Genomic DNA, 23,225 nt, shown 5'->3' on the forward strand with positions numbered 1-23,225 from the left:
ACATGTTTGCAAGATATCCAAAATGCAGTGTGTGGAAGGAAAGAGAAGTACAGATTCATGCTCCTATCTGGACAAGAGGTGTTGAGATGAAAGGCATTTGCGTAAATTCCAAATAGATTTTCAAATCTAGAAAATCAAAAACCTGTAAGTGTGCAGTAAGTCCTATTTTGAACAAAAGCTTGCTTTGGTTTGAACAAAAGCAGCAGAAAGGGGACCTGTTTTGAATTCAAAAGAATAGGAAGAAACAGAAAAACAAGAATCACCACAGTCTTCCTAAAAGTATTACTACCATCATTAATACATCACAGCATTAAATGTATTATTAGCTTCTTAAACGTAAAGAGGGCTTTCCTCTTGTTAAAATGTACTAGATGGTGTCTGAATTGTGGCCCAGGGCATCTTTCATCTTACAAAACTTAGCCTAAGGGAGCTGTAGGAACCTTCAGAGTCTAGGGCAAGATCCTGGGGTTCAGCCCAAGTCACAGCATCCCCGGGGCCCCCCCAGGGACCCCTTGGAACTTGGACTGACTGGTCGCATGCTCGGCCACCACCTGCAGTCTTGCAGCTGTTTGTCGATTGCTGAGCAAACACGGGTAATTTGCAAAAAAGTACAAGGTTCAGTTTGTCAGAGAGGGAAAACCAGACACCTAAACTTAAAAACACAGGCATGAGGGGCCTACACGAGCTAGCCAAGGTCAAGGCCCGCCGGGGCTGTCGGGTTGGAGGCATGAACGCATCCCGTGGTGAGTGACCCTCGGGCCCCAGCTCGCCACCCACACGCCCCAGCCTGTGGCGGGTTCCTGCCCTCGGGGCCTACCTTGCTTCTGTGGAGCGGATAAAGTCCAAAGTCCCAGCCGGCAGGGGGATACCTGGTACAAAACCGCGGGACCTCCGCAGTCCTCCTGGCCGGCTAGGCGCATGGTGTTCGTGGCGGCGGAGGACCGGGCTTGGGGCTTCAGCCGCGCCCTCCTGCTGCCGCGGGGACACCCAGCGAGTCCCCTCCTGTGTGAAGTGGGGCCAAGTTCAGCACTACGCGTCCTACCCGCGTCAGGGGCTATGAGAATACTTAGAAAATGGCGCCTTGACTGTTCTAAATTAACTCACCTGTGAATCCCACGTCCAGAACAGCCTTCCTGGATTAGAGCTGATTTTGGCCAATGGGTTTTCTGTTTTCTCTTCCTTCATATTGACTCAAATTTGAAATGTATCTTTTCTTCCTACACCTAAAGAATTACCTGACCTGTGATGTCCTGTTTCTACCCTGCTGTTTATAAATCTTATGTCTATACCAGCCTACAGACCAAGGGCCAAATATAACACTTTTTGCTGCTTCAGATCCACTATTTTATTCTTTTCTCCAAACATTTAGAACTGGGTTGAATGGTGAAAACAATTTCAGGTACTTCAGTCTTTGCCTGAGGAGTTGTTGTTGTTTAGTCACTAAGCCGTGTCGAACTCTTTTGCGACCCATGGACTGTAGCCCACCAGGCTCCATTCTCCATGGAATTTCCCAGGCAAGAATGCTGGAGTAGGTTGCCATTTCCTTCTCCAGGGGATCTTCCCGACCCAGGGATTGAACCCATGTCTCCTGCACTGCAGGCAGATTCTTTATCATCTGAGCCACGGGGGCTTCTCTTTGTTCGAGTATTTTTCTTTTTCCGATGTATAATAATAAGTACATGGAAGTGAGCAGGACCCTAAGGGGCCTTTTCAGGACAGAGCCCCACCCCCAATACCCTCTGCTGTGGCTCCTCTCTGAAGTATCTAGGTAATAGTATCTGATTGACCTTTCCGACCTTGTTTCACAGATACTAAAGCCACCATTAAATGGAAGAAATTTTCTACCTAATGACCATGAGCATGTAGCCCCCAGACCTACTGGCACCTAAGGGCTGACGGTCTCAACTCCTGTGACTCTGCCCTTTTACTTCCCCAGCAGCCAATCAGAGAACTGTGCACAAGCTGATCCTACCCTGGGCTGCCCCTCCCTCCCTTTGTCTTTAAAAATGCTCCCCTGAAGCCCATCTAGGAACTTGGGCTTTTTGAGCACTTGCTGTCCTGAACACCTTGCTTGGCACCCTGCAGTAAACGCTGCACTGTCCTTCACCACAACCCGGTGCCATAGATTGGCTTTACCTCTCACAGGCAAGCAGACCCAAGTTTGGTTCAGTAACATGTAGTGTTAAAGTTACTCGACTCCATGTAATTTAACTTGCAGACCCACGCTATAGAATTTGGTATACCCTACATTTTTAAAAATGTATTTGTTTTAATTGGAGCATAATTCCTTTACAATATTGTGGTGGTTTTTGCCATACACCGACATGAATCAGCCACTGGTTCACATGTAACCCCCATCCTGAACTCCTCTCCCACCTCCCTCCCCGCCCCACCCCACCCCTTTGGGTTGTCCCAGAGCACCGGCTTTGAGTGCCCTGCTTCATGCATTGAACTTACACTGGTCATCTATTTTACATGTGGTAATGTACATGCTTCAATGCTATTCTCTCGAATCATCCCACCCTCGCCTTCTCCCACATAGTCCAAAAGTCTGTTCTTTACATTTGTGTGTCTTTTGTTGCCTTGCATATAGGATCGTCATTACTGTCTTTCTAAATTCCATATATATGCATTAATATCCTACATTTTTTATTAAGCATCATGTTGGTATTTCCCCACATCATTTAAAAGTCTCTGTATGTAAAGTTCACCTATGATCACCATTTCACCATTTAGTAAGCTATACTATGTTTTAATCATTTCCCTACTATTGGACATATGAGTGGTTTCCAATTTTCTGCTATAATAAATAATAGTGAAATGAACATCTTCATAAAGCTATTTCTGCTTATCTCCTTGGAATAGATTTCCACAAGAGGAATTCTGGATCAAAATGTATGAACATTTTAAAAAGCCCATTTTAAATGTATGGGCTTTTGGATGTAATGATGTACAGAAGTAACACTGAAATAGTTTGGAGCGATATGGATCTCATTGAAGAACTATGATTGATACCTCAAAAGAAGACATAAGGGGAAAGGTGGCATGGGGAATCTTTTAGAGCTTTAGGCCCTTGTTCTGAATAACATAAATAATTAAACAGATAAAACTTCAAAACTACATGAAATAATTGTATGCTTTAATGTCTTCTCCCACGATGTTTACCCAGCTTTGCTTATAGCCTACACTGAAATAGAAAGTTGGGAGAGTGTCTGGCAGGGTGGAAAGTGAAAGTGAAGTCGCTCAGTCACGCCTGACTCTTTGCGACCCCATGGACAGTTGCCTGCACCAAGCTCCTCCGTCCATGGGATTTTCCAGGCAAGAGTACTGGAGTGGGTTGCCATTTCCTTCTCCAGGGAATCTTCCTGACCCAGGGATCGAACCCAGGTCTCCCGCATTGTAGGTGGATGCTTTACCATCTGAGCCACTGCTTATTCCCAGTTCCTTTGACTTCTCAAGGAGCAATGGGCCCCACACAACTCTCACCACAACCCTGGTGACTGCAGAAGTAGACATGACCTTAGAGCTGTCTATCAAACTCCTTTATAGTAGAAGAGTCTGAAGCGCAGTTTACCTCGCACAATGGTCCTGAACCCCAGTTTCATATTATAATCACCTGGTGATTTTTAGAAATCCAGATTCTACTCCCAGATACTCTCATGCCATGAGTCTGTGGTGGAACCGAGGCATCCATATTATTGGAGAGTTCCTTAGGTGATACTGAGGGGTTTTCCTGGTAGCTTTGTCAGTAAAGAATCCCTGCAGTGCAGGAGACTTGGGTTAGATCCCTGGGTCATCAGGAAGATCCCCTGGAGAAGGAAATGGCAACACACTTCGGTATTCTTGCCTGGAAAATCCAGAGGAGCCTGGTAGAATACAGTCCATAGAGTCACAAGAGTTGGCTGTGACTTAGTGACTGAATCACAACCACCACCCCAAGTTTGAGAAGCTTTGGTATAGCAAGGACAGTGTGAGTTTTCAGTCCAGTTCAGTTGCTCAGTCACATCTGACTCTTTGCGACCCCATGGACTGCAGCACATAGGACCTCCCTGTCCATCACCAACTCTTGAAGCTAGCTCAAACTCATGTCCATCAAGTCTGTGATGCCATCCAACATATCATCCTCTGTCGTCCCCTTCTCCTCCTGCCTTCAATCTTTCCCGGCATCAGAGTCTTTTCCAATGAGTCAGTTCTTTGCATCAGGGGGCCAAAGCATTGGAGTTTCAGCTTTAGCATCAGTCCTTCCAATGAATATTCAGGACTGATTTCCTTTAAGATGGACTGGTTGGATCTCCTTGCAGTCCAAGGGACTTTCAAGAGTCTTCTCAAACACCACAGTTCAAAACCATCAATTCTTTGGTGCTTGGCTTTCATTATAGTTCAACTCTCATACCCATACATGACTGCTTTAAAAACCACAGCTTTGACTAGACAGACCTTTGTTAGCAAAGGAATGTCTCTGCTTTTTAACCTGCTATCTAGGTTTGTCACAGCTTTTCTTCCAAGGAGCAAGTGTCTTTTAATTTCATGGCTGCATTCACCATCTGCAGTGATTTTGGAGCCTCCCAAATAAAGTCTCTCACTCTTTCTATGGTTTCACCATCTATTTGCCATGAAGTGAACTGGACATGGAACAACAGACTGGTTCCAAAGAGGAAAAGGAGTACGTCAAGGCTGTATATTGTCACCCTGCTTATTTAACTTATATGTAGAATACATCATGAGAGACCCTGGGCTGGAAGAAACACAAGCTGGAATCAAGATTGCTGGGAGAAATATCAACAACCTCAGATATGCAGATGACACCACCCTTATGGCAGAAAATGAAGAGGAACTAAAAAGCCTCTTGATGAAAGCGAAAAAGGAGAGTGAAATAATTGGCTTAAAGCTCAACATTCAGAAAATGAAGATCATGGCATCTGGTCCCATCACTTCATGGGAGATAGATGGGGAAACAGTGGAAACAGTGTCAGACTTTATTTTTTGGGGCTCCAAAACCACTGCAGATGGTGATTGCAGCCATGAAATTAAAAGACGCTTACTCCTTGGAAGAAAAGTTATGACCAACCTAGATAGCATATTCAAAAGCAGAGACATTACTTTGCCAACAAAGGTCGGTCTAGTCAAGGCTATGGTTTTTCCAGTAGACATGTATGGATGAGAGAGTTGTACTGTGAAGAAAGCTGAGCACCGAAGAATTGATGCTTTTGAACTGTGGTGTTGGAGAAGACTCTTGAGAGTCCCTTGGACTGCAAGGAGATCCAACCAGTCCATTCTAAAGGAGATCAGTCCTGGGTGTTCATTGGAAGGACTGATGCTAAAGCTGAAACTCCAATACTTTGGCCACCTCATGTGAAGAGTTGACTCATTGGAAAAGACTCTGATGCTGGGAGGGATTGGGGGCAGGAGGAGAAGGGGACGACAGAGGATGAGATGGCTGGATGGCATCACCAACTCGATGGACATGAGTTTGGGTAAATTCCAGGAGTTGGTGATGGACAGGAAGGCCTGGAGTGCTGCAATCCATGGGGTTGCCAAGAGTCAGACACAACTGAGCGACTGAACTGAACTGAATTGAGCTGATGGGACCAGATGCCATGATCTTTGTTTTCTGACTGTTGAGTTTTAAGCCAACTTTTTAACTCTCCTCTTTCATTTTCATCAAGAGGCTCTTTAGTTCTTCGCTTTCTGCCATAAGGGTGGCGTCATCTGCATATCTGAAGTTATTTATATTTCTCCCGGCAACCTTGATTCCAGTTTGTGCTTCATCCAGCCCAGCATTTCGCATGATGTACTCTGCATGTAAGTTAAATAAGCAGGGTGACAATATATAGCCGTGACATACTCCTTTCCCTTTTTGGAACCAGTCTGTTGTTCCATGTCCAGTTCTAACTGTTGCTTCTTGACCTGCATACAGATTTCTCAGGAGGCAGGTCAGGTGGTCTGGTATTCCCATCTCCTTAAGAATTTTCCAGTTTGTTGTGACCCACACAGTCAAAGGCTTTGACGTAGTCAATAAAACAGGAGTAGATGTTTTAGAGTCGATGTTCATGAGTAGATGTTTTAGATGTTCATGGGTAGATATTTTAGATGTTTCAAAGTGCGAAATTTAGAGTCACTCAAATCTGGATCAGATCTCAGCTTTGCCATTTATCAGCTGTGTGACTCTGAGTACGTTAATGACCTTTCTCCTCCTTGGAATACTCATTTGTAAATCATAAGACTATCATGAAGATTTAATGAAATAACATATGTAAATTGTATTTCAAGGTTCCTGGCCCATAGTTGGCATTTAAAAATGGTGAGTCCATTAGTATGTACCTAAGTTCTCAAAGTCAGTTTTTTAATGGCCAACTAGAACCATGCAGTGCAACCAGTAAGCACCCACTGATACCTGTTGATGCTCGTTTGATAGGATAATCTTTGAACGTGAATATGTATGATACTGAGAAGTTTAAAATCCATGTTGGGTTGATATTAGAACAGTAAGGTCTTACCTCATTTAGTGAGATTAATCTCATTTACAGGCATTAATTTGCATATAAGTTTTAGATCTTCAGCTAAAAAGGAAACATTTTTATTTCAATAATGCAATTGATTATGACTGAACTGATAGAAAAAAACTTTTATAATTACATGATTGTATGAGAATGTTTATGTAACACATATAATAGGCTAAGGATCTATTAGTTAAAATGTCCTTTTAAAAAATGTTGACATGGAAAGTGTAAGACCCCTCAAGCAATAAGCTAATACTATTCCACTTTTCACTGACTTTAGCCTAAAGGTCTTTAGCATAATATTTTCTGTCTCCATCCTATGATAAATGATAGACAGAAAGGGCTGGATTTCATTTCAAAGGACCTAAGACTGAAACCTGGACCCGCCATTCACTGTGTGTAAACCTTGGATGATTGTTTTTCTATGCCCTTTGCCTTCTCATGAGTAAAATCAAGGCCTTCATGGTGTGATCTGGCTTTGGCACAAAGTGAGTCTAGAACTGTGATGCTGACCCAGTAGAATATAGTTACTAAGTACTTGTTAAGTACCTGCGTGTGCTCAGCAGGGCTTCCCTGATGCCTCAGGGGTAAAAAAATCCACCTGTTAAAGCAGGAGACATAGGTTTGATCCCCGATCTGAGAAGATCCCCTGAAATAGGGGGTAGCAGCCCACTCCAGTATTCTTGTCTGGGAAATCCCATGAACAGAGGAGCCAACAAGCTGCAAAGAGTCAAACACGACTTAGTGACTGAACAACGACAAATGTGCCCAGCACTATAGTGAGCGGGAAACCCTAAAGGGACTGCAAAGCCTTGGGCCTCATAGGGAGTAGAAGAGTTGGAGTCTAGGGAGAAGAAAAATATCCCACATATGAGGAACAGATAGGGACCAGTTTCCACCTCAGAGCTGTGATAAGTCCAGCCAAGTGACTCATGCAAGAAATAATTAGGAACATTTAAGAGCTGATGATCATGGAGAAATGGAAGGGAGCTGAAATTCAATTTCTCTTCCGTCTCCAACACAAAATCCTGGATGGGAATAACCTGTAACAAAACTGCATAAAGCTAGATGGAGTGGAGCATCTCCTAACCACACACTCCAGCCCTTTGTCCACATTCTGCATCCCATTTCTTTGTCCAGTTTCCAGCAGCCTTTGCAAGCCGCAGGCTTGGCCCCATTCCTGTTTAGACCTTGTGTGCCTCTTACAGCGCTTGACAGAGCCCAGAGTGTGTAGAGGACACACAAAGGGATGCACTATGCAAGTAGGAAGCCAGGCAGCAGGAATGTCTGGGCTGTGCCATCTCACAGATGCCCCCTGGGAGAGCAGGTCCCAAGCTGTGAGTCATAACCCTTGGCAGGCGTGAGCTGTTGATGAGACTGGGGGGAATCTTTGTCTGACCCCATTCTAAGCAATTCCCTGAGGGCTTCAATTACCCATTTGTAACTTTCTCTTCCAACAGCCGGGTACGGGGAGTGGGGAGGGGGACCAACTGTGGCAGCCCATATATAGAACCTCAAAAGTAAAGCTGTCTGGATTATGAAGATAGAAGAGGAAGTTTGAGAGACTCACAGTGGAAGAGTTTAACAAGAGCTGCTGTGAGAGTGTTGATTTGGAAGCTCTCAGAGCATTGAAAATGATTTCCTTAACAACGGAAGGAAAATTGACTGGGGGCATGAGTGTTTCATTCATTTCTCAGATGAGCACAGCATCATTGCCAAGAGAAAAAGAATGTCTGCTCTAATTCTGGGTTTTCGCCTTTAGCCCGGTCACGGACTCCCTGTTTCCTCCTCGTGTGAACCATTTCATTTTCCTGGGTCTCAGTTTATCCATCTGTAAAATGACCAGTTGATCCAGATAAATTGTATGGTCCTTCCTGACAGGAACATTCTGATTTTTTAGGCAAGCCATTTTGAAGGCTGCTGAATTATGCATTGCTCTCACCCAGAGAGCTCTAACTTGTGTAAGAGATGAATCAAGCGCACTCATTGACTTTCTGACTAAGTGGGCTGGGACACCTCCACGCTGCCGTGCAGTGCAGTATAGAGATGACGGGTCTCTGCCCCAGGGAAGAGAGAGCTATTTTGAGGCAGGGCTGATTAGAGATAAGGTGTCTCCTTTCTTCATCTGTCTCTGGCCCTGACTCACCCAAAGTTCTTGAAGGGCTTGGAGCTTAACCCTTAATGGAGTATGTAAGCTGACCCCTCAGCTTTGCCTACGACACTGGCGCCCAGTACTAGCAAGCTCCCGCTTATCAGTGTCCTTTAAAACATTCTTTGACCTCTCCTTGCTTAGAGAGCTTCTTTGAAGAATCACACTTGCTTGTAACCTTTCTCCTTGACATCTCTTGTTTGCTCATTCCTATTATTCCTAGAGTCTTCTGGGTTTTATAAAGGAGAACGTCTCAGTAATCCTCTTAAGAGCAAAGAAATCTGGCCACCCCTGCTAGGCTGGGGCATGGAAGTGTCACAAGATTCTTGAAAAAGGCACTGGGCAAAGCTGCAAAATACTTTGGCACTTTTGCATGGAAAAGCCCAGAGCATGAATGACACAAAATACCACTAGAGTTATGGGACTTTTTTATTTTTAATGCTGCTTTTAGTGCCAACAAAATTAAACTATAGGGCAAAATTAACCTAATATTTTAATGTAAAGAGTTCTTTAAATCAATATATGTTATGAACATATGTTATGAAGAGATTTTTCCTTGTGCGTCTTTTTTTTTTTTTTTCATTTATTTCTTCTCTTGGTGCGTTATCTCTGATTGATTTATTTTTTGACTTGGGAATGTTGAAAGCGCGCTCGTGACATTTGACATGATAGGACTGTGGGGCAGAGGCTTGGGCTGTGCCTGATTTTATTCAGTAGCTTCATTCCTAACAAGCTGGATACACATGGAATTGTTAAAAACTGACTCATATTTCAAAGACTCTTGAGAGAGTTCACCTCTTTAAAAGGAAATGTGCACCAAAGTCCTTTCGAATGAGAATAATCACCCTTCTGTTTGTTTTGAACATTACAGTTTTTGAATTTAAAGTTTTCTTGAAGGAAGAGAGAAAATCCTATGTGGAGAACACTGTTCTGGAGAAAGTAATGGAGTCACAATGACCCAAGACTATGAGAAAAAGATATTCATTTCCTCTACGATCTTGGTCTTCACCTGTGAAAATAGAATTGTGGGTATGCGTCGAATTCACAGTGGTGAAACTGGGTGATAGAACAGAAAGAGGCCAGTCTCCAATTCAGCTCTGTCCCTACCAGCTGTGTGAACTTTATTCTTTGCGCTTTGGTTTACTCGTCTATCACATGAAAAGTTGGTACAAAGTGGTCTCTTAAGTCCCTCTCAATTCTGTAATGTTACGATTTGAGCAATTTGGCTGTTTAGTCATTAAGTTTTGTCTGACTGTTTGTGACCCCATGGATTGCAGCCCACCAGGCTCCTCTGTCCATGGAATTTCCCAGGTAAGAATACTGGAGTGGGTTACCATTTCTTTCTGCAGGGGTTTTTCCTAACCCAGGGATTGAACCTGCATCTACTCCATTGGCAGGCAGATTCTTTCCCACTGAGCCACCCGAAGCATCTATGAAAAAGACCCCTGGTGGCACTGGTTCAAGTTATGAAGCAGTTTGTGCATCTGTGCCATCCTGTGACCATGCTAGGCCTTGTGGAGGATATGAATTTAAGCTTTCACTTGCTACAGACACTTATGAGCACCTGTTGTATGCAAGGCACTGTGCTGAGGATCAGGACCCCAGCACGGGTAAGGAGCTCTCAGTTACACAGAGGAGATAGGCACATGGAACTCATTTAAGAAATAATAATTTACTTATTAAATCCATTGTGTGTATGTGCGTATCTGTGAAAGTCACTCAGTCATGTCCAACTCTGCAACCCCATCGACTATACAGTCCATGGACTTCTCCATGCCAGAATACTAGAGTGGGTAGCTATTCCCTTCTCCATGGGATCATTAAATCCATTAGACTCTCAGATTCTTGATTACCAAGTAATATACCAAAGAGACATTTTCCACACCACCTGCTCAGCTTTTTTGTCATGACTCAGAGTCACTGGATAGAGATGAAGCCAGGGCTCTCCAGTGATTGTTTTTAAAATTCAGTCATGGAAATTTTAAGTGTGTTTGTGTGTATATGAGAAATGGAAAGAACCCTTATGTAAATATTGGTTGGTGATGGTTTAGTCATTAAACCATGTCTGACTATTGCCATCCCATGGACTGTAGCCTACCAGGCTCCTGTGTCCCTGGGATTTCCCAGACAAGAATATTGGAGTGGGTTGCCATTTCCTTCTCCAGGGGATCTATCTGACCCAGGGATCCAACTTGGGTCTCCTGCATTGCAGGCTGTCTTCTGAACTGCAGGCAGATTCTTTACTGACTGAGCCACCAGGGAGGCCCATGTAAACATTACCCAGCTTCAATAATTATAAACCTTGTTTAATATGTACCTTTGCTCAAATCCACTACCACACAGTTGCACTCATCTCACACACTAGTAAAGTAATGCTCAAAATTCTGCAAGCCAGGGTTCCACAGTATGTGAACCGTGAACTTCCAGATGTTCAAGCTGGATTTAGAAAAGGCAGAGGAACCAGAGATCAAATTGCCAACATCCGCTGGATCATGGAAAAAGCAAGAGAGTTCCAGAAAAACATCTTATGCTTTATTGACTATGCCAAAGCCTTGGACTGTGTGGATCACAATCAACTGTGGAAAATTCTGAAAGAAATGGGAATACCAGACCACCTGACCTGCCTCTTGAGAAACCTTTATGCAGGCCAGGAAGCAACCGTTAGAACTGGACATGGAACAACAGACTGGTTCCAAATAGGAAAAGGAGTATGTCAAGGCTGTATATTGTCACCCTGCTTATTTAATTTATATGCAGAGTACATCATGAGAAACGCTGGGCTGGAAGAAGCACAAACTGGAATCATGATTGCCGGGAGAAATATCAATAACCTCAGATATGCAGATGACACCACCCTTATGGCAGAGAGTGAAGAGGAACTAAAAAGCCTCTTGATGAAAGTGAAAGAGGAGAGTGAAAAAGTTGGCTTAAAGCTCAACATTCAGAAAACAAAGATCATGGCATCTGGTCCCATCACTTCATGGGAAATAGATGAGGAAATAGTGGAAACAGTGTCAGACTTTATTTTTTGGGGCTCCAAAATCACTGCAGATGGTGATTGCAGCCATGAAATTAAAAGACGCTTACTCCTTGGAAGAAAAGTTATGACCAACTTGGATAGCATATTCAAAAGCAGAGACATTACTTTGCCAACAAAGGTCCGTCTAGTCAAGGCTATGGTTTTTCCAGTAGTCATGTATGGATGTGAGATTTGGACTGTGAAGAAAGCTGAGCACCGAAGAATTGATGCTTTTGAACTGTGGTGTTGGAGAAGACTCTTGAGAGTCCCTTGGACTGCAAGGAGATCCAACCAGTCCATCCTAAAGGAGATCAGTCCTGGGTATTCACTGGAAGGACTGATGTTGAAGCTGAAACTCCAATACTTTGGCTACCTCATGTGAAGAGTTGACTCATAGGAAAAGACTCTGATGCTGGGAGGGATAGGGGGCAGGAGGAGACAGGGACGACAGAGGATGAGATGGCTGGATGGCATCTCTGACTCGATGGACATGAGTCTGAATGAACTCTGGGAGCTGGTGAGACAGGGAGGCCTGGTGTGCTGTGATTCATGGGGGCGCAAAGAGTTGGACACGACTGAGCAACTGAACTGAACTTGCTCAAATCCAGATTATTTTGAAGCAAACCAAATGCATCATTTCATCTGTAGATATTTAAGAATATTTATTAAAAACAGTGTTTCTCCTCTGAAGAACATCCTCTAATGCTTGCCATGGTCTGGCTCTTGATCTGCAGACTGGTGATATGAGCTGTCGCTCAGTCATGTGCAACTCTTTGCGATCCTGTGGACTCCAGCTCCACTGTCCATGAAATTCTCCAGGCAAGAACACTGGAGTGGGTTGCCATTCCCTTCTCCAGGAGTGATATGAATGTTTTCCCTTAAAAAAAATTGTACACATACATTTTCTTTTGGTGTATGCATTATACTTCAATAAAAGGCAAAACAAAACATAATCACAACACCATTACCATACATCAGAATGTAACAGTAATTCTGTAATGCTGAGTTTCTAACTAGTGAGGAACATTAACTTCCCAGCAGTGTGGGGGTTCAGCAGTCAAGGCAGGTATAGGGCATGATGACTGGAGGGTCACCTCGCTTGGCCTGGAGTTGGGGTGGGGGCACAGTTGGGTGGCAGAAAGTGTCACGGTCACTTCCCTCGCCTCCCGGTCCTGTCGTGGCCAAAGGCGGTGCACACGCAGGCATTCACAGGCATCCACATAAAAGGAAGCAGGCCCGCTTCTGGTAACTCTTAGCAGACACTTGGAACAGGGGAGAACGTTTTCAGGGCTAGCTAGAGGTCCCACAGGACCAGGTAGAGATAGTGAAAGATTTCCTTAACTTACAAATGGCCAACAGGCACACGAAAAGATGTTCAACATTGCTAGTTACTGGATGCAAATCAAAGCGACTTGAGCGACTTTGGCTGAGTGACTAAACAACAATAAGATATCACTTCACGTGGGTCAGAATGGCCATCATCAAAAAATCCACAAACAACAACTGCTGGAGAGGATGTGGAGAGAAGGGTACCCTCCTGCACTGTTGGTGGGAATGTAAATTGGTACAGCCACTATGGAGAACAGTATGGAGGTTCTTTAAAAAACTAGAGATAGAGCTACCATATGACCCTGCAGTCCCACTCTTAGGCATTTATCCAGAGAAAAATATGATCCAAAAGGGTACATGCATCCCAGTGTTCATTGCAGCACTGTTTACAATAGCTAAGACATGGAAGCTACCTAGATATCCAAAAACAGAAGACTGAAACAATAAAGAACATGTGCACTCTCTCTCTCTCTCTATATATATATATATATAATGGAATATTACTTATCCATTAAAAGAATGGAATAATGGGAATAATGCCATTTGCAGCAACATGGCTGGATCCAGAGACTGTCATACTTAGTGAAATAAGTCAGACAGAGAAGGAGAAATATTGTATGATATCCCTCTATATGTGGAATCTAAAACGAAATGATACAAATGAACTTACCTACAAAACAGACTCACAGAACTTAAAACATGAACTTATGGCTGCTGGGGGAAAGGGATAGGGAGTCTGGGAAGGTCATGTACACACTGCTATATTCAAAATGATACCTAACAAGGACCTATTGTATAGCACGTGGAATTCTACTCAGTTATGTGCCAGCCTGGGTGGAAGGGGAGTTTGGGGGAGAATGGATACATGTACATGTATGGCTGAGTCCCTTAAAGATTCACCTGAAACTATCGTAACATTGTTAATCACCTATACCTCAATAGAAAATAAAAAGTTTAAAATCTGAAAAAAAAAAAAAAAACCAAAAAGATTTCCTTGTCTGCCCACAGAAGGGAAGCCTGGGGTGCTCAGCATTCTCAGAGATGTTCTAAGCTGGGGCCCCTCGAAGCCAGACTCAGGCCACGTGGGTGGCTCGGGGCTCACCCTGGGCATGCTGCCAGCACACACAGGGCTGGTTGGCCATCCTGAGTGACGGAGGAGGGGCAAGAAAACGTACCTTTCTTTCTCACTGAGCTACTTTTCTTCAGATGTATGCATACGCTCTATACTTTTTGTCTGGAATCCTTGGAAAGGTTCCCTTCTTGGTCCCCCACCCTCAGAAACTCGCTATGTGGTTCTGAAACAGTGAAGTATTTTTCACCTCCCCTGTCACCACCGATACCACCCCAATCCCTTGGATTTTTCAGCCTCTAGTCCTGCCCACGCTGTGGAGGCAGCGCCCTGAAGGCTCCTTTCTTCCCTGTTCTCCAACAATTCCTCAAGGCTCAGCGTCTCCACTGGGGGTTGCCCTGGAGGTCACTCTGCGAGTGACCTTTGCAGTCAGCACCCTCCAGAAGGCTGGGTCAGGGCCCAAATAGCCCCAGCCCCCAGAGTGGCTGGGAAGGCAGGAGGGGGCAGTGTAGCCCATGCTCTCATCATGGAAGTAAACCTCAATAAGCTTGAGGTTTTGGTGTCAGTCCTTTTAAAATTTCTATTTAAAACCTTTATGTTGTAGGGAATGTTCACATTCACCGAGTATGAGAGCACTGTGAGTCTCACGCATTCATCCCTGGCTTCAGTCATTCCCAGCTCACCACCCATCTGGTTTCACCTGTGTCTCCACCTCGTCTCTCCTTCCCACGTGTCCTTCAACAACTGGAAAATTTTCAGTTTTTTTGAGTAGCGTGTATTGACATGACTCAAATTCATAAAGCACCAAAGGCTACAAAGAGTTGCTCCTGCCGCCCACCTGCCTCATCTCCTGGTGGATTCTGCTGTATTTTTATAGCTCCTCTCCTTAACACGCAGGGTCAGGAATTCCCTGGTGGACCAGTGATTAGAACTCTGTGCTTTCATTGCCGAGGGCCTGGGTTCAATCCCTGGTCAGGGAACTAAAATCCTGCAAGGCACAATGTGGCCAAAAAGAAAAATAAAAAGCCCAAAACAACAGCAACAAAAACAAAGGCAAAAAGGAAACATGGAATCTATTTTCCTACCTTTAATTTGGGCTTAGTTGTGTGAATTGCTTTGGCCAAAGAGAATCTAGCAAGCATCATGCAGATAAAGGCTTGAAAGTATTTGTGCGCGAGCTAGCTCTCTTGCTTCTAGGCACTCTTGTCACATGCAGAAGCTCCAGCCAACTTATAAAAACATGAGCTGGTAAAATAGTGGTGGTTTTCAGCTACTAAGTTTGGGCTGGGCTGGTGTACAGCACAAGTCAACGGCTGCCTTCCCCGCTCCCACACCCACCGGGCACATTCCTTCCCAGGGGACACAATATTAGCAGCTCCTGCAGTCTTCCAAGACAGACTGTGCATAAACAGGCATATAAACACATAGTCTCCCTTCCCACTCCCCTCTTTTTTTTTTAAAACAAACAATAATGTACAGTTCCTAACCTAGTTGTATTTGTTGGACATACCAGTGTATTTTGGAGCTCATCTCCTACCGATGAATGAGGGGCTTCCTCTACAGTGGACCATTGTACACACACTGTGCATTTCTCAATCAGGCCTTTGCTGATGGCATTTAGATGGTCTCCAGTCCTCTATTATGAACCCCATCGTCTGCACACACATGGGTATTCCTGCAGGACAATCTCCTGGCTGTGGCTCGCAGGGTACAAGTGGCTGCTCATCCCCTCTGTGTCCCTACCTGTCTCTTCCGCTGAGAAGAGTGGAGCGGCCAGGAACGAGCCCTCCTGAGTTTGCCCAGCTCACCCACCTCTTCCCACCCGGGACACCATCCTGAGGGGTGGTCTGCCTGCCCCCTGCTTCCTCCCTTCTGAGCCCTAGAATGTGAAAACACTGACGTGCGAAGCTCGTGAGGGCACAGTTCAAGTAAGTCATCGTGTACTGACAGACATGGTCAGTAAGGCCAATAAAGCAAGAGTCAGGTACAGACAAACAAGGGTCTGGAGCTGGGGACAAAGGGCCCTGTGTGGAGTGAATTCTAATTAAACACCCGCCCCTACCTCACCCCCGGGCCATGAACCCCAAGGAGTGCTCCAGCCACAAGCCTAAACAAACCAGAGTGGTGTGGATAGGAAGTGTCCTTGCCACGTTTCACAGGGGTCAACAGGGAGCTATGGCACTGGTGCAGGGGCCCAGGAGACAGGCTCCCCCCATCCCCACCTGCCTGGGTCCCAGCAGGTCCTCACTTCCTGTTCCAGTCCCCAAGACCCACTTCTCAAGACATGGGGCTCGGCTGCATCTCCTGGCTGCCTGGGCGGAAATGAGTTCCCAGAGGAGACTAAAGCCCCACCCTGACCCACTGCTCTCTGCCTTGGCCCCGGGGGGAGCCGGTGGGAATTGCTGGCTTTCTCTGCCACCCTTGCCCCCTCCCTCTCTCCTGAGCGAGCTCAGCATCTGCTCTGTTCCTTGTCAACACTTCCATACAGCTCCCCCTGCCTCCCCAACTCTGGCCTCACGGCTTTGCTAGAAGACCCCTGGGGTTGCTCCCGATTTGGCAGGTGGCAGCAGTGTTCAGTCCCAGAGGTGGCTGGCCCTCCTCCGCTTGGGTGTGTGGAGAATCCTGGGCCCGGAGCTCCCGGAGGAGCAGGGAGACGATTCCGTCCACACCTGATAAGACTGACGCCGAGGTGAGGTCAGAGCCAGGCAAGGAGCCGGCGGGCCGGGCGATAACCTGAGGATGCTCTGGGCCCTGGGGGTGTGGGGGGTGGCGGTCTCGGGAAGGAAAACACCTGCACGAGCTGAACAGCAAACTCCGGGGAGCAGGGAGAAGAGAACAGGGAGTGAAGAGGAAACCTGTGAGGAGTACCTGTGATGTAGCCTTGGGGGTCCTGGGGGCCTCCGTCTGCCCACACTCTGGTCTTTGCCTCCTAAGCTGCAGACACTCTGGAGAATTTTTTCTCACTTCCTGTATCTCAGATGCTGGAGTCAGCTGCACATTGCTATGGGTTTTATTTACTTCCTGCCCAGGTCCCTTGCTCCTGGAGAGGGTGAGCAAGATTTCTCTCCATCTTCCTGCTTTAAAAAATGGATCTTTAATAAATACTTGATGGTTCATGGCTTAAAAAATCACAACTCTGCTTCTTAGGTGGAATTTAGTTTGGACAATACTAAGTGGCTACTATTGATTGAGCAACAGCGGGCAGATATAGCCTCATTGAACCTCTCAGCAGGGTCGGTACTGCCCCCATTTAGCAGGAGAGGATGAAACTGCAGAGAGGCTGAGAGACTGGCCCAAGCTCACAGACTTGCAAGAGATTGGGCTAGGGTTTGAACACCAGAATCCAGGCTCCTTCTCCTCAGCACCCAATGCTGCTCTGGGTTGAGGGGTTAAAAGACACAAGTTGGGAATTTTGGACCCAAGAGCATCCCCTGCACTGGGGCCATCTCTGGGCACCAGGTGGAGAGCAGGCATGAGCAGATCGCTGTGAATGAGCACAGAGCAGAGCCCGGTTGACATCTGCACATACCAGTAGGAGAGCGGATGAGGGCGGACCTCCTTCCCACTCCCCTGGCACAAACTGTGGCTTGTTCCGGGTCCGTGAGAGGGAGGCGCACACAAATGTTGGCTGAGCATTTCTAAGGCTACTTAAATGGCACTAAAATGATACTAAAAATGACAAACCATTGGATTCTTCCCTTTTATTCTAACCCCAAATCTCTTGCAAACTGGGGCTGCGGAAAGTTTGTGGAAGTTGTATAACCTCCCCAAGGCTCATCTCTCCACTTTTAAATCAGGATCGTCACTGTATGTGCTATAAGACCCACGCCGTGCTCAGCGTTCGGCACACGGAAGGAGTGTGCAGAGTAAATGCCTGATGCTCATGTGACTGAAATATAGGGACTGTCCGACTTGCTTCGCTTCTCCTGTAGCACCTAGTGTGCTCTGGACTCTTGTGTGATTAATGAATATTTGTGACTTTGAAGTTGTCTTTATAGTTAAGAATGAGGACAAGCCCCATTTAGGAACAAACAAAACAAAACATTAGCTCCACTTAAACACAGAGAAACTTCTGTTAAGAGAGCCTGTGATTTGCTGCAGAACCCATGGGGAGTTGTGGTATTGGAATTAATAATAAAGGTCTGTTAATTCTCTGCCTTTGCCCCGGCCGCCTTCCAAGACGTAATGTGGAATCCTGCTGTTTCTGCTCCAGATAAATCAATGATAATCTCCAGCCCAGTGAGGGGCAAGTCATGGGGACATACGCCCGTGTCCATGGCGCTGCTGAAATCAGATTTCTTGGAACCCACTTACGAGTGGCTTTGAATTTGCCAGACTGCTTGCTGAGCCTAAAATACTGCACACATGTGGCAACCTTGACTTGGCTGTTTCCATGAATCCTCTTTTTCCTCAAGCCGTGGCTAACGTTTCCAAGCCACACGGCAGGGACCAGGCTTCATCTTTATCTTTCACTAATAATTATTGTCTGGATCTGGCCCATTCTCTGTGCATGTTAACTTCTTGGCCTTGACTCTGCTCTGATGGGAGCAGAGGGGCTGGGGAGGCAGTTTGGGGTGGAGGTGGGGCACTCAAGTGTTTTCTAGGGGCTGATACCCTCTCTTCCCTTCTTGCTTCCTTCACTAGGGCTACTTCTGGGTAAGAGAACTTTTTCTTCCACCTTCTGTCCACTTATCAATCTATCTGTTACTTGTTTATTCATCCATTCATTTAAAATGCATGACCCAGTCCCTGAGGAAGGGAAGCTCTGTAGTAGCTGTGAGGGTACACAGGGGAGGTGAGGTTTGGACTTGGTTGCTGAAGAGCTGAATGTTGGCAGAGAAGAGACCTGAACCTAGATTAGGCTACACCCCCGAATGCTGACAGTGATCACCTCCACGGCGTACATATGAGTGGATTTTAGTCTCTTCTTTGTGGGTCTCTGTGTTTCCTTCAATGAGCATATATTAGTATTTGTGTAACAAAAGTTATTCAAAAGGCGAATATAAGGTAAACAGATTATAAGGGCACAAGGAGGTGCAGATGAAAACATTGGGTGAGTAGAAAGGAGGAAAGGGGTGTTTCCAGCCCAGGTGGATTTGAAAAGGCGTTTGGAGAAGGTCACCACTGAGTTGGGCCTTGGAGCTGGAGGGAGACCTTGCAGTGGTCGTCCGTGTGGTCAGCCTAGCACCTCCCCTCCTCTCCCCTCCTCGCCTCGCCTCCCTTCTCCTCTCCCCTCCCCTCTCCCCTCCTCTCCTGCCTCCTGCCTCCCGTCTCCAATCCTCTCCTCTCCTCTTCTCCCTTCTCTTCTCCTCTCCCCTCCCCTCCTCTCCCCTTCCCTCCCCTCCTCTCTCCCCTCCTCTCCCCTTCCCTCCCCTCCTCTCTCCCCTCCTCTCCCCTTCCCTCCCCTCCTCTCTCCCCTCCTCTCCTGCCTCCTGCCTCCCATCTCCAATCCTCACCTTGCCTCACCTCCCTTCTCCTCTCCCCTCCCCTCCTCTCCCCTTCCCTCCCCTCCTCTCTCCCCTCCTCTCCTGCCTCCTGCCTCCCATCTCCAATCCTCACCTTGCCTCACCTCCCTTCTCCCCTCCCCTCCCCTCTCCTCGCTCCCGTCTCCAATCCTCTCCTCTCCTCTTCTCCCTTCTCCCCTCCCTTCCCCTCCTCTCCCCTCCCCTCCCCTCCCCTTGCCTCCCGTCTCCAATCCTCTCCTCTCCTCTTCTCCCTTCTCCCCTCCCCTCTCCTCTCTCCTGAGCAGCTCCCCCTTCTGTAGCCTACAAGTAGCTCCCTCTTTCCTAGCTGACCTTGCCCTCCTCCCTATGGTACCATGCTGATCCTTAAGAAGGGCTCTCATCTGAAAGCTTGGGGTCAGGGGTCCATCTTGGGGGCAAATGGGAAAGCTAGAGACACAAATTCCAGAGGTGAGGGTTAAGGCTGTGCCCTCTGCCCTCTTGGTCTATAGATTCCCCAAGTAAACCAAGGATAGGTAGCTGGTACCCAGGCCTTGGACAATTTCAGCCATATCACGTATTGACAACCGTACACTGGAAACATTTCGATCCCTCAACCTCTACCCCTCACCCCACCACAGCTGCAACACCTCATCTGCCCAGGAAGAGTATTCAGAGAGTATAGGCTGCCACCCAGCTCAGGCGTTTCTTCTTGGGGGTGGTCCCTGACCCCAAAACACATGCTCAGCCACAATCGATTGGCCGGACTGTGAATCTCTGGCTGAAATGGGGGCTGTTTGGACACGTGGGTGGAGGCAGGAAGACCACGGGCTTGTTCCTGTTTCATCTCACTTGGTTACCTTAGCAACAGGAGATAGAGGAGGCAAAGCACCATCTACCATGGCCTCATCCACTGATCCCTCGAGAGGCGTAGGGAGTAGAGTCAGTGCTTGGAAGACAGGAGGTGGGGGTCCCGCCCAGGCTCTGCTGGCCCCTGGCTGGCTGGTCCCAACGAACTGTCTCCTCCTTGTGCTGCTCTGTCTAGAGCAGGCCCAGGGCTCTCTGGACAGCTCAAGGATGCCGCAGAGAAGCATGACCCTCTGGGGAGAAGGCTGTACTGTTTCTATTCTTGATGGCTTTGGCAACTATTTGTCAGCCAGTCTTCTGTGACATAACTTGTCTCTCGCCCCATCTGACCAAACAGATGACTGAGCGCCAAGGAGGCCAGCATTCGACAGTGCCTGGATTAAAGGATGGATGTTTCTTCAGCTGGGGAAGGAGGTAAACCTGGCTTTGGTCCCGAAGCGTGAACTTGTAAAAGAAAAGAGATAAAGGTCAAAAATAATTATGAGGGACTTCCCTGGTGGCCCAGTGGTTAAGAATCCACCCACCAATGCAGGGGACATGGGTTTGATCCCTGGTCTGGGAAGATCACACATAGCATGGAGCAACCAAGCGCACACACCACAGCTACTAAGCCTGAGCGCCTCTAGTCCCTGCACTGCAACAGAGAGCAGCCCCACTGGCTGCAACTAGAGAAAACACGTGCACAGCAGTGACGACCCCCCGCCACCAAAAAGAACAGGGAAATAAATGAAATTCAAAAAATAATTATGAGTAGCTCAACTCCACAACATCTGTTACAGCAAACACAATAAAAATAATTCCTTTGGCATGGTCCTTGAAGTTTTCTGACAATGGTCACATCCCTTCTTTTGTCATGTTCTCATAACCATCCGGGGAGGCAGGCAGAGAAGACGGGGTAACTTCCATGCTTCAGTGGAGGACCCTGAGGCCCAGGGAGGCTGAAGACCCCAGGGTTGCTTGGATAATGGCTGAGCCAGACCTGGACTTCTGCCTCCTGGCCACAGGACCTCTTCCTTGAACACGATCCATGAGAGCTACTACACAGCAGAAGCATGTGTGCTGTCATGATTCTAAATTTAACACATGTCAGACACTTTTCTGAAGAAGAGAGAAAACAAAGATGCAGTCATCCAACAAATGATTTTATTGAGCATCTACTATGTGCCAAGCTCTGGGCTTGAACAAGATGTGGTTTGTACCTGCAAGCAGCTCCATCTACTAGGCACTTGCTCTTGCTTAATTAAGCCTCCCATGTTGGTACTAGATGGAATCACCAACTGTGAGAGCCTCAAAGTAAAACCTGTCACTCTGCAGCCATTGTGAACTCCAGCAGGCTGCAGCTGTAATAAGAAAAGGCACGTGTGTGTGCACGCTCAGTCACTTAGTCATGCCCAATTCTTTGAGATCCGAAGGACTATAGCCCACCAGGGTCCTCTGTGCATGGGATTCTCAGGCAAGAGTACTGGAGTGGGTTTCCATTGCCTCCTCCAGGATATCTTCCCAACACAGGGATGGAACCTGTGTCTCCTGAAATGGCAGGCAGATTCTTTACCACTGAGCCACCTGGGAAGCCCAAGAAAAGGCACACTTCCCCTAAAATTCCTGAGAGGAAAACCAGAAGCAGGGAGCAAAAAGAAAAGCCTTAAGCAGAGGTTTTAGCAGAGGACAGGGCCTGGGTTTCAGGGAGGTGAGAGAGGCCCTCTGGCTTGGGGAGGAAGCTCTTCCAGGAAACCAGTGGGGAGCAGCCCACTGGACCAAGTCTGAGGGGCTGTCAGGGCATCAGAGAAGCAGCCTTGAGAACAGGTGCAAAGCAATGTTGAAGGAATCTGAAGTCCTTTCTCTGAACACACGCAGCCATTAAAGTCCTGTTGCCACAGATGGGGAGCTGGGGGCCACACCCCAAGTATAGGAAATCACCTTCTGACTTGGTATGTAGAATCTAAAAGCAGAGGCCAAACGAGTTGACTCGGCTTGTCAATGGGAGACCCATCACTGCAGCCTGAGGACAACTGTTCAGCGTTTTACCTGTTTCCCTACGCTGGGGCCACCGGGCCTCATCCTGAGAACAGGAAAAGTGTTCAACAGCCTTTCGGACTCTCTGAAAGCAGCTCTTACTTACTCAGTGACATGGCAGTGCAGGGACATGTTTCCACACGAAGAACCCAACACTCCAGGCCTAAACAGGGTTCCAGTGATACACTCTTAGCCCACAGGAAACAACCTCTAACTGAGATTTCTGCTTTCCTCTGCAGAATTGGCAGCCCAACAGTCATGTGGGTTAACCTCAGCAGACCTGAAGACACAAGGGAAAGGGGTTCAGAAAACCCCATGGCTGATTGAGCTGCTGATACAAGCAGGAACATCAGAGGGAAAACAAGGGCCCACGTGGTGTTGGTTTTAACATACAGTGATGTAACCCATAAAATAGGAAAAGAAATTCCTTGCTTTGCTTTGTTTTGTTTTCATTATTAGGACCACCTCTCCATTAGCCCATTTTCAAACCAGCTAAGGAAATTTTCAAAACAGCAGTAGGAGCTGGACCACTGATGCAAGTGACAAGTGGAGCTGAATTACCCTCATGTTACAATCATGGAAAATTAAACATGAAAAGTGGAAGAGGCCTGAGATCACTTAATTGACGGATTATTTTTCCACGAAGAATCTGAAGCCTCCATCATAAAGATAATAAATGAGATTACCTCGCATCTATTGGTCTCTCACTGAGAACTTGACTTACAGCGCTTGTGTAAAAAGTTTGCACTAGTTTACTAGGGTGGCTGTAACAAGGTACCACAAACTGGGGGCCTTGAACAACAGCAATTCGTCTCACAGTCCTGGGGGCTATGAGTTT

At 46.7% G+C, this 23,225-nt stretch overlaps 1 long non-coding RNA gene across 1 annotated transcript; it reads left to right on the forward strand.

Annotated features, from left to right (window-relative positions):
- Positions 1–670: 670 nt before the first annotated feature.
- LOC138089045 (uncharacterized) lies at positions 671–22,981 on the forward strand. The gene is made up of 3 exons (XR_011145779.1): positions 671–743; positions 20,712–20,788; positions 22,627–22,981. It is a non-coding gene; the product is annotated as an uncharacterized lncRNA (long non-coding RNA).
- Positions 22,982–23,225: the final 244 nt, after the last annotated feature.

Source organism: Capricornis sumatraensis, chromosome 1 (genome assembly GCF_032405125.1).
Source record: "Capricornis sumatraensis isolate serow.1 chromosome 1, serow.2, whole genome shotgun sequence".
Classification (NCBI taxonomy): Eukaryota; Metazoa; Chordata; class Mammalia; order Artiodactyla; family Bovidae; genus Capricornis; species Capricornis sumatraensis.